The sequence below is a fragment of the Pongo abelii genome, chromosome 11 (assembly GCF_028885655.2).
Source record: "Pongo abelii isolate AG06213 chromosome 11, NHGRI_mPonAbe1-v2.0_pri, whole genome shotgun sequence".
NCBI classification, from domain to species: domain Eukaryota; kingdom Metazoa; phylum Chordata; class Mammalia; order Primates; family Hominidae; genus Pongo; species Pongo abelii.
Genome location: NC_071996.2, coordinates 108547767 through 108560083, shown reverse-complemented (window position 1 = coordinate 108560083; position 12317 = coordinate 108547767). Strand labels below are relative to the sequence as shown.

The 12317-nt window shown below is 34.7% G+C and overlaps 1 protein-coding gene across 11 annotated transcripts in view; it reads right to left on the bottom strand.

Annotated features, from left to right (window-relative positions):
- The window catches only part of PARD3B (par-3 family cell polarity regulator beta), a 1076689-nt gene that overhangs the window by 361790 nt on the left and 702582 nt on the right, over window positions 1–12317 (bottom strand). The gene's annotated exons all lie outside the window — the stretch shown is intronic.

The window sequence follows — 12317 nt, the reverse complement described above, 5'->3', positions numbered from 1 at the left end:
CCTTTGTGTTACAAACAAGCCAATTACACTCCTTTAGTCATTTTAATGTATTTAGGTATTATTGTCTGAAGGGTCTGAAGTTGTCCCTTAAAATCTTCAGTTATTATTTGCTCTATTCTAGGGAAAAAATTACATGTTATACTGATATTGGTGAATTAGGATATATTGATGAGAGTATCCAGATAATTCCCTAGAAAATACTGAGTCTATGATACATGCCAGTAGGAGAGAAGCACATAGCTGCCTTTTAGCTTATCCATTTCCCCTTGCTTGCTCAACTTGGTAAGTACTCTTCAGATCTTAATTTGTTTTTGCAAGTGAATTTTCTTACGGAAAAGAAATATTTCTGACAGCTAAAATGACTATTCCAGTTCAGTGGGAAATTACTAATTATGCCTTGTCACAGAGTAATGCATTTTTGTTTGTCAGGTATAAGTGTGGTTATTGAGAATCAGCAGCCCAGGAGCCCAATTGCCCCTGAAGGAACTTAAAAAAAAATCAATGAAATTCCCGAATATAAATTCCTGAATATAAAAGTTCTTGGGAATCTTAACAAGGTACTAACTTTGCTTTCTCTCTCCTTACTCCTAAGACATTACCTGAAAAAGCCTCCTTGTTTCCTTTATCATGAATGAATGATGTCACTAGTAAAAAGGATGAATAAATTGAAATTGGGAAACAATTTGAAATAAGTCTATTTAATTATAAGAGTATGTCATTATTTTTATAGGATTAAGTACCAAAAAGTTTTAAATAAAATACTCAAGACACCTTTAATCATTGAGAACTTAACATTGAGGAATTAGAAAATTATAATAAAGTTAGTTTCTGTTTAGGTAGGAATTTATCCAGTCTGTTTATCTGAAGTCAAATGCAAAAATTCTGATTTTTGAGTGATTTACATATTTAAACAAGTCTAAAGTGACCTAGGTTCAAATCTAGACTCTGTTCCCTACTATTTGCCTCAAAACCTCAATTTTCTCATCTACAAAATGGAATAATACCTATTCTTTGAGCCTCACAGGTTTTTGAAAAATGAATGATTTATACTTATTTTATTCATACTTGGGTACACCTTTTATTCAAGACTATACTCTTTTCTTCCTTTTGAGAAATTTAGTCCACAAATAATATCACTGGTAAGACAGTCTCTTATTACCTTATTAATGAGGTTGTTAAAATGAGGTAATTTATTTTCCTCCTTCCACCTTTATTCTAGCCATCATCACTTAAAACCACGCATTTCAATATTTTCCCCAAAGAGTTGAGAAGTCTCTTCTGTCAAATTGGCACTATATTCCTCAAAACTATACTTCATTTTATTTTAAAACTTATTTTGGACTCATCATATATCTCAGAAGTAAAATTTTAAATATACCACTTCCAGACCTGTATTTTTACTTTTTATTTGCAAATTACTGCCTCCTAATACTAGTGGCATTAGAGCACTTTCCACCTGATTTCAAATCAGATTTTTCTACGTCCTTGAAACTCAATTTTCTTCCTGTTATTTTCCAGTGGACTTTTAACACCCAGAGAAGCACAGAATCTTAAGAGGGCTGACCAGTAATCTGAATCAATACTGGCTTCTGCCACGATCTTTTACCTCAAACCTCTAGCAATTCTTTTGTTCAGTGTTAAAAAAAAAAGTAAATTTGATTTCCAAGTTGATGCTTATTTTTCTCCCAATATATTGGAAGTGTTCTCAAAAACCAATTATATGAGTGAGCTTAATCAGTCTGTCTTCATGCTTATTTACTTTCACTAATGCATATATGTCACAAGACGTCGTGATGCACAACTGCTAATTTACTTTGTGATCAGATCCCTGATGATCAGCAGTTCCTGCTTGGGCTTGGTATTAATGAGTTCTTGCAGTTGACTCTAAAACATTTCTGTGTCAGCATTCTTTCTCACTGGAGGAGGCAAGGAGTTGAATGATGGCTATGTTCACTAGGGCTCACTAGCTAAAGGTCCTGGGATGAGAGAAGGCCTGAAGTTTAGCCTAAGAACTTGATTAATAACCAACAGAGTTGGTGCCATATAAAATATGGTGGCAGCCTCTTTTATTACAGTATTAAGAAAAACATCCTTCCTCCGGTTTAGAGATTAGATTAGTTATCTTAAATGATTGAAGTTCTTTATGATGCCCTAAGAATTTTACCTTCTTAAAACCAAACATCAGACTGAAGGACATGCTTAGAATAGCTAGAACCTTAAAATTTCATATTTTTATTGACTATTACTATTTGTTGAATGTATTTATTCTATCTTCACCCCTCTATCTGCCTTTTCTTTAAATGAAGCCAGCTTGTAAACTCAAATCCTTTGCTGCTGATATAAATTACAATGAGATCAAAGTCACCTCATAGGAGGACTGCGGAATCATTAAAATTAGGGCATACCATGACATTTGCATGACATTTCTGCTTCTGAGCTTGCTTTTGCTCTCCCTGCTGCCTGGAATGCCTTCCCTTCTCTTCTACAGTGATCCAAATCCAACCAATCCTTCTGAAGCTCAAGCCAAATCCTTCCTTGATGAATACAGCCCCGCTGATCTTGCCCATCTCTGAGCCCTGTTGCCCTATTGTCTGTGTCACACAATTTGGCACCTTCTATTTCAGAGGTTACTGTTTATAAATCACTTGATCTTAACTGTTTCCCATGTGTAAGTTTTACCCTCTCTGAAATCTATGCCTTTTAATTTTGTGGATCCTCACAGCACCTTATACAATATCAGTACATAGCAAGAAGTCAAGAAATAGTTTTTTATGCCATAATTTGCAAGAGCGTATAAATGTTAAAAGAGTCTGTTAACAGTGTTGGCTGAAATGGAGACATAGCATTGGGACTGTAAAAGAAAAATAAGAAACAGGGAAGTTTAGAATGATTTTTCCCCTTTGAAAATAAATCCGAAGTATGCATTTGTAAAATTTCAAAATGAGCTAGACTAGCTTGAGTTTTAGTAAAAACTCTGAAAAAATAGCTGCAGATATTTCAAATTGTTTGGGAGGAATGCCTTGTTTTCTTTTATTGTCTTCTTCTTTAGCACATTAAGATTGAGGATGAGATCTTTTTTGTTGAAAATCCTTTCAACAGCCCTGACTATAGGGGCAAGTCAATAACAAGCCCTAAAACTGGCATATCTTATTGAAAATCACTTATATTCCCTCAACCTGAGTCTGAAAACCACAGGTTCAAGATAAATCAAACAAAAGAACACCACCATTTCTCATCTCTTCTTTCCTGGTTGAATCAGAGACCAAATATTGAAAAGAATCCTTTAATTGCTAAAAGAATAGACTCAGTAGTTCAAATCTAGTTAAGCCAAAATCATGTTTCTTGAAATTAGTCAGAGTGAAGCAAGGGAGAAAGGTCAAAAGAGACACAAGAATGCAATAGAAAATAGCAACAAACACCACAGTAATTGCAACCAGTGACTGAGTACCTTCAGTGTTCTAGGCACTAAGCTAAGTATTTTCCATGTATTAACTCTCTCAAAACTATGTATCAGTATATGTGACTACAGAGAAATTATAAATCAAGCAACAAGTTGCTATGACTCCAGTTAAGACTACAATAATTGTATTTTTGACCTATAATGTTTGCATGGAGTTAGGAGCTTAGAAAACAGAATTCATTTTCATTTATTTATTTTGGTTTGCCATCTCATTATTATGTCTTCTTAAAATACAACTGCATCTTGAATTAAATAAAATAATGTTCACTTTACTTCTTGTTCTAAATTCAGTGAATTTTCTGTGTCGAGTTAAACAGTTGCCAAATTCCATTTCAGCTTTCAAAATTTATTCTAGAGGTAACTGCATTTTAGTGTTGAATAAACTCTATTTGGTGGGTCTGGGAGACATTAAATCAATAGACATTTAGTCAAAAATTACTTTTTCTTCCTTAAAATGGAAGTCTAAAAGGCAAAGAACAATCTGATAAGAAGCTATGTCTTTTCAAGGATTTGGTGATATAATCTTAGCATAAGAAACATTTTAACTTTTTAGTATGATGTTTCTAATGAGTCTTCTGACTGATGCCTTATAGGATGTGCACACTGCTTTTAACAAAAATCAAAAGCCCTTCTCTCAAGATTCATGTTTTATATCACAGATGAAGTACTAAAATGATAAAAATCTGTATGAACAGAGGATTTCTAAACTCTACTTGATAGCCCATTTAATTTAAAAAATATGTATTTGATAAAATTCACCTCTGAAAATTCCAAAGATTTGAATAATCTTTTAGCTTTACTACAATAGCATGTAACTTGCACCTAATAAATATCATGTTAAAAAGAGCACTGAATATTAATTTAAAAATTAAGATATCTCTGTTGTTACTAATGTTTTCCTATAAAATACTGTTTTTGCATTTTGTGAATAAAACAATGAAAAGTGACATCAAAATAATTATATTACATTGAACATCTCTTCGGTGAAGTCTTGGTATATCAGCAGCAATTTCTACTTTTTCTCTGAAAGTAGAAAATCAAAAAGCACCTGAGATTTCACCCTAATCTACACATATCAGAAATCATCCCATTTATTGGTAGAAAAGCAATGTCCAAATTACATCAGCACATCAAAACCCAAGGAAGAAAAAGAAGCTACAGAGCCCTTCACATTAATTTCAAAAGTAAATAACTCAAACAGTTACTAACATTTAGAGACTGAAGATCAGATCTGCCAACCTGAAAGTGCATCGATTCCATGTGTCACCCAAATCTTCCCTGAAGGCTCATGTATGTACAGACATTTTGTGCTTATTCTTGGAAGTCCTTGCTTTGTCTAAGTCTCTTGTAAATATATCTTACACACAATAATGTGATGAAACTCTATGTTCACACCATTGAGGCTAATAGTACAGAACCAATTATGGTTCTTGCCTAAAAAATGAAGTATTAATTTATTTGAAGTAAGCTATTGGTGCTACCTCTATCCGGTTTCACTGTTGATATTTTTCCCTGGTTGTTCCGAGGAAAGCAAAGGTTAAAGTAATTTTTGTCAAAACTTCAGCATTAATGCCAGCAAACACAAGCAAGAAGTAGGCAAACTAAGATTTATGATCACATATGTAACAGGAATCACCAGTTTATAATAGATAAAATGAAGTCACTTTTTGCAAACCTGTAGTTTATATGTATGTGTGTAAAAAAAGTATTTTCAAATAACAAGAAAAATTTTCTACTAATCTCTGAAGATGAAAACAACAAGAAACCACTATATTTGTATTACTAATCACTTTAGGAAGACCATATCATCATTTATTCAAAATTTATTTTTACTAAGTGGAAAAATGTGGATAAGCTGACTTTTGTCAGTTGATCAAAATAGACAACTAATATGATTTAAAGAAAGCATATAATTGCATTTTAAAAGAAATCATAAGATTATGTTCACAAAATCAGTGCAAATTTCATTGTATGACTTCTATGTTCTCATGTCTCACTAATAGTTAAAAACTTGAACAAAGATCTCACTTTTGTGTTTAAGATCCTCTGTAAATATAAATATATAAGTGAATTTAACTTAGTATCCAATTTGTAACTGCTAGAAACTTTGCATTTCCATGCAGCTGCTAATTTTCAGAGAAAAATTCTAGTTGTTTCAAACCACTGAACATGATAATAGCAAAAATGAGACTGATCATTAACTCTAGTAACTGCCTTTGCCTTCATCTTAGGCTTTTAGTTAACCAAAAAACTAATGGCTGTTACCCCCATCAAAGAACTATTACTTAATTTAATCTGTGCAATCTTGTGGACAAATTCAATATTCAACTACCACCTCCAATGCAGATGACTTCTAAATCTGTATTGCTAACTTTGATTGATCTCTGTGGAGCTCCAGACTCATATTTTCATTCTCATAACTTGACCCTTCTTCATGATTCTTTCTATTAAAGGCACTACCTTTCTTCTGATCTTCTAGCCCAAAAGTCTCAGGTCAGCTTTGGGTCCTTCCTGTCTCTTGTTTCCAAATATAAAGAAGTGTCGAGTCCTATCCACCTGTCTCTGCCACATGTTTTATAATACATTTATCATTTGTGTCCTATTCTCTCTGACAATCTTCTTCCACTTCTCATTACTCTTTGTCTAAAATAACCTAGTAAATAGTCTACTTGTGCCTTTGCTTATCCTTAAATTTTGGCAATTCCTTGAGTTCAGAACTTTTATATATTCCGTATACAGATCCTTTGTTGGATATGTGTTTTTCAAATATTTTTAGTCTGTGACTTGTCTTTTCATTTTCTCAAGAGTATCTTTTGAAGAGTAAACATTTTTAATTTTCAAAAGATCTAATTTGTTGATTTTTTTGTACTTCCTGGTTTTAGTGCTCCAAAAAGTTCTGCTTAACCCACTGTAACTAAAATTTCTCCCATTTGTTTTCTAGAAGTTTTATAGTTTTAGTGCTCACATTTAAGATCTGTGAACCATGTCAGATTAGCTTCTGATATGGTGTAAGGTATAGACGGAGGTTATTTTTTCTTTTCTTTTTGCATGTGGACATATAATTGTTCCATATTGAAGGTTTATAAGAAGTGAAATGACACAATTTTACTTTAAAATGTTCATTCTGTTTGCTATTTAAATGATAAACGGAAACTCCTTAGCAAGGACTTTCAGGACATAGTTCCTGTTTGCACTGTTATCCACTACTTATGCTTGGACCTCCTCTTATGTTCCTTGCTACTTCCATATATTCCCACTGTTTTTGCCCCACCACCTTTGTCACCTTGATTAATTCTCCTTGGATTAAAGGAAGGAGCCAATGAAGAGGGAAAATCTGAAGACAGAAGAGAAAGAACCATTAACTAATTGAACAAGGCTCTGAAAGAAATAGTTGGGTACAGATTCAGAACACAGATGAGCTTAGAAAAGGGAATAACATATCTTCTCTAATATCCACCTCTTTTCTTTCATCTCTTCTTACTCTTGATATTTCTCCAGATTCATAAATTACCCCCATGGCAGTACCTTGGGCTTTCAATCTAGCTCTGTATTGTCTTTTGGTAGGATTCTATGCCTAGTTCCAGAATTTTCAATGCCTGCAATTTCAAAAGAAGCCCTGACGGCTGATATACTCTGAAATGAATTGATTGCTCCAATATGTACCCACATCCAGAAATATAATTTTTAAGAAAAATTATTTGTCAGCACCTGAGAATAAAATGTAAAGCAATAAACAGACCCTCTGAGTTGTCCCTCTTTGCAGGTGTTGCTGTAGCCATTTCAGCTGACATGTAAGTTCCCAAAAACAGAGGTCAGGACTTTTCATGTCATGTATTCCCCTACATAGTGCTTAGTGTGACTTCTATGACTGCAATGCACTGAATGCATCTTAACTCACTGAAGACAATTCACAACAAAATCGTTGTCTTTTAACACTCAAGTAACAACTTTATGGTCATAGGAAAAGGTGCTTCCCCTTTCTTATACTTTTGAAACAACACAGAGGTGATTTGTAATCTGCCCCCTCTGCCACAGCCATATGCTCTGAAATGCAAGCTAGAGGGGCAGATGTATAATCTGGGAGATGATCCAAATCCATGACCTCCTTGGAGCCAAGGGTATTGTGTGTGCAAAGCCAGTTCTGGATGCCATGCCCAGAAATTTTAATTTATAGAAACAAAGGAGAAAAAGGCACAGAGAAAGAAGAAGAAAAATAAAAGCCTACTGATATCTTCAGCCACAATACACAACTAGCACATCATCTGTTTTACTAAAGTTGACCAAGGTAGTATCTTAGAAAAATAGTGGTGTTTCCTTAACCCTTGTAAACTCCAATAGGAAAGGTAGCTCTTCAGCAATGTGAGTATGGGCTGTCTTGATCCAAATTCTCAATCCATTCTCTTTGCCAAACTCACCACTTACTCTATGGTAACAGTCTTACATGACTGGTAAGTTACATAAAAATTCCACGAAAGTATAAGGATATCTAGACTTTAGAAAGATGAAAAGCCAAAAATCATCTGGTGCAAAGCAGAGAACATATGAGGGGAGAGGCTTTTGTTAGAATAAATAGGACTGGTTTTGATTTGTTTTAGTACCTAAAGGACTTATCAAACAGCCTTCTCATGCACTACTCTTCAAGTGTGGTCATGACATGGAATTCACTCTGAAGAGCATTCCAGGGGTTCAAAAAGAATTCTAATTAGTATCTGATCCATGGCCACATGGGCAAGGACTACAAATAGGCAGATAAGCCTCTTTTTTCCCCACTGTATGATAGGGCACATTATAATCTGATAAAAGCTCCTTTGTGAACCCTATTTTATTTCTTCCTATAACAATGAATCATTACAAGAATCTCTAGACAGAGTAATAAACCATAGCTTGTAACTACAAATATAACGAGAACTTTTTATTATGTGGTTTCTTATTGAAAGGAATTTTCCATTTCAGACTTTCTCAGCATATTATGACCATCATTTCCCACTTTGTTCTTATGTCATATGGCTTTCCATATATTTCTAAGGAGCATTTTATATTGGATTGTCTTGTCAAAAGAGATCCAGTGAAATAAAACCATGTCTGGCTTCATGTGTGCTCTAATCTGCATTAAACACAATGGTTTATTTGAATTCAGTCCTATATAAAGAATAATCATTCATTCATTCATTCACTCATTCTGCAAAGACACAATGGTGGTATCTTGGAGGATGTGGGAGTCAAAGTCAAAAGTAGGAGAGTTAAATCTGCATTAAACCCAATGGTTTATTTGAATTCAGTCTTTTACAAAGAATAATCATTCATTCATTCATTTAACAAACAATTATTAGACTCTAGACTTCTGCTTCCAATAATATATCAATTCTCAAAATGTGAATAAAATTCTGCACGTGACCTCACATGCCACAAATAGATCTTGGATAGATTAAAAATGTACATTTAAATGGGTTGATTTGTTCATAGGAAATTAAAGGAAATCCTTAAGGAAAGCCCTTCAACAAACAAAAAAACAAGTGAAAAAACCAACAGTGAGTGATGGTAGGCAAGCAAACTTGCAATTTGAGATTGTCTTTTAGGTAAATGCTGAATCTAGGAACCTGGAGCTTTGGGAGGGGACACAATGGTGGTATCTTGGAGGATCTGGGAGTCAAAGTCAAAAGCAGGAGAGTTAAAGCAGTGACCCTCAAGAGGCCTACAACTTTAGTAGAAGACTAGGCTGAAAAGCCTCATCCCCTGATACATTTCCTTAAGCAAAGCCAGTCTAAGAAAATCTGTCTCATCTCTGGCTCTAGATAGGAAAAACAACAATAAAAAAAAATCACCATATTCCTTTGAGAACTTGCAACCATAATACTGACCTCTTAGAGGTATTAAATCAAGTTTATTTTCTCCCAGTCAATTAAACTGTCAGCCAAGAAATTATATGAAAGTGATCCCAGGTTAGCAGTGTCCTGCCAGTACTCCAGAAGAAGCAAATCTAAATCCTCTCTGAAGAAAAGCACATGCAAATCAGGCTCCCCAAGATTCTCATACATTAAAGCCAACCAAATATGACCTCCCAAATGGAAATTACCAAACTCATAAAGAAAAAGTCACCATGCATGAGAGTCAGCAGAGATGTGAGATTTAGACACTAAATTGGAGCTAGAAGATAGGTCTGGAGAAATTAGTCCAGGTTGTACACCCCTATTCCAACAATCCAAAATCTGAAATACTCCTAAATCCAGAACTTTTTGAGCGCTGACATGATGCTATAAGTGGAAAGTTCCACACGTGACCTCACATGCCACTGTTTGTTGTTGCCGTTGTTGAGCAGCTGACATAGGTATTCTGGTGATGCCACTGCGCTGCTTTTTTACCTGAACACATTATTTTTTACTGTATTAATGGTATTCCTATTTTTTGTCATTAACTACTCATGTGTGTAAGTATAAAAAATGATTGCCTAATGGTAGCATATAAATTCAGAGTTGGGAATGATGGTAATGCCAAACAACCACAATTGACCACATGGGTGGCTGAGATAGTGACACCTTTGCTTTCTAATGGTTCAATGTACACAAAATTTGTTTTATGTACAAATTAGTAAAAATATTATATAAAATTATCTTCAGCCTATGTGTACAACATGCATATGAAATGTAAATGAATTTTATGTCTAGACTTGGGTCCCATCCCCAAAATATCTCATTACGTATATGCAAATATTCCAAAATCCAGAAAAATTTGAAATCCGAAGCATTTCTGGTCTCCAGCGTTTTAGATAAGAGATACTCGACTTGTACTCAGAATGGAGTGCAGAGTCAAGAAGGCAGAAAAATATCAAGAAGGATTTAACACATACAGTCGAGAGAATATGGCCTAAAAATCATTTTACTAAATACTAAGAATTCCACAAAGAGGAGACAGAATGAGCAAGAGGCATAGTAACAGCCGTAATATCCCAGAAGTGATAAAAAACATTAATATAAAGCCATGGGAGTCATACCACATACCAAGAAGGATAACATAAAGAAATCTACACCAAAACCTAGACTGTAGTGAAAATGAACGTCAAGGACAAAGAGAATTTAAAAGTAACCAGAGGTAAAAGACTTATCAAAGGTAAAGAGAAGCCAATTAGACTGATGACTGACTTTTCAGAGCAGAAGCCATAAGACAATAGAAGAAGATCTCCAATGTGCTATAAGTCTAACTTTATATATTCAACAAAAACCAGTTGCCAAGGAAAATACATGTTCTAATAAACAAAACAGTGTCATCATTAGACTAGCATTAAAGAATGTCTGGAAGGCATACTTCAGAAGAAGGAAAAAGACCTAAGAGGGAAGGTCAGAGATTCAAAGAAGAATGGTGAGTTAAGAAATTGGTAAATACTTGGAGAAGTCTGAACAAATATTGAATGCATAAAACACTGAAATTAATATATAATTTGTGGGACCAAAAAAATAAGAAAGAAAACAAAATGGAAATCATATAAAAATTGGAAGCAGGTAAGGAAAGCTAAAGGGTTCTCAGCTCCTTGTATTGTTTGGGAGAAGGATTGGATACAGACTAATTTTAGATTTTGTTAGGTATGCATGCCAAAAATGTAGTGTATAATTTTCAAATCACTATCAGAAAAAAATGGGATTAAAAAGCAATTCAGCCTAAAATGACAAGAGAGGAAAAAAAGGTCATTAAAAAGTGGTCCAAATTTAAAACTGAAAATAAAACATAAATCTAAATATGCTAGTAATTGCAATAAATGTAAATGTGTTAAACCCCAGTTACAATTCAGGTGGTCACATTGAACATCAAAACAAAATCCAGCTATTTATTAGGACAAGGCATACACATAAAGCTTAAGGACACAAAGTCTGAGAGCAAATATACGCAAAAAGACATATCAAGAAAAAAGATTTAGCAAGTACTACATAAAGGATGCCTGCTGTGTGCCACTCACTGCTCTTGGAACTGGGGATACAAAGTCTCTGCCTTCATGAAGCTCACTTCTGGAGGTAGGGGAAACAGACAGTAGGTTACATACATCAATAACTGCACACACATTTACTACAGACTGTGATTAGCTCTATAAGGAGATAAATAGTAAGGTGAGAGAAACTGGCTTCTTGTTGGGTGACTATTTTAGATAGGGTGGTCACAGAAATTGTCTTTGAAGAAAGAACATTTGATCTGAGAATTGAATCAGAGTGAATCAGCCATATAGAATGGAAGATCACTCCGGGCTGATGGAACGCATGTGCAAAGGCCTGAGGAGAGTTTTCGTCACTGAAGCTCTCCAGGTGATGGTGGCTCGGGAAAGGGTGGCAAGTGAGGCTTTGGGATGTATTCTCATGGGATCAACCTGATTTCCTGCTGGTAAATGTCAGGGCTTAAGAAAGGAAAAAGTCAAAGCTGACTGCATCTGGTAAGGCTTTCCAGGCCCACATGGAAGCGTGTTACGTTTACATCTGTTACGTTTCTCTCTCCAATGAAATGGCCTGTTGGGGGACTATATTTGAAAATATAACTCTAGTTAGACTTGATTGAGAGAAGTTTATAGTAAGTAAAGGGTGAAGCTTTGCACATTTCTTGCACTGAAGAAGCCAGTGTTCAACCAGAAATGAAGGCATTTGACTACGGACAGGAAAAGGCACCCAGGGTGTAGGTCATTGTTATATATCCTGAAGGTCTGGGTAGAGACCCTTTGCTCAAACTAAGATTCCCTGAACTTTGTAAAGAAGCATGACAGAAACTATGGAAATGCTGATAGAAGCTTACAGAATTAATCAGTGTTTTTCAAACCTCAACAATTAGTGTTACCATTTTATAATATTCTGCCATTTTCATATAGCATTTTATATTCTTATTTCCT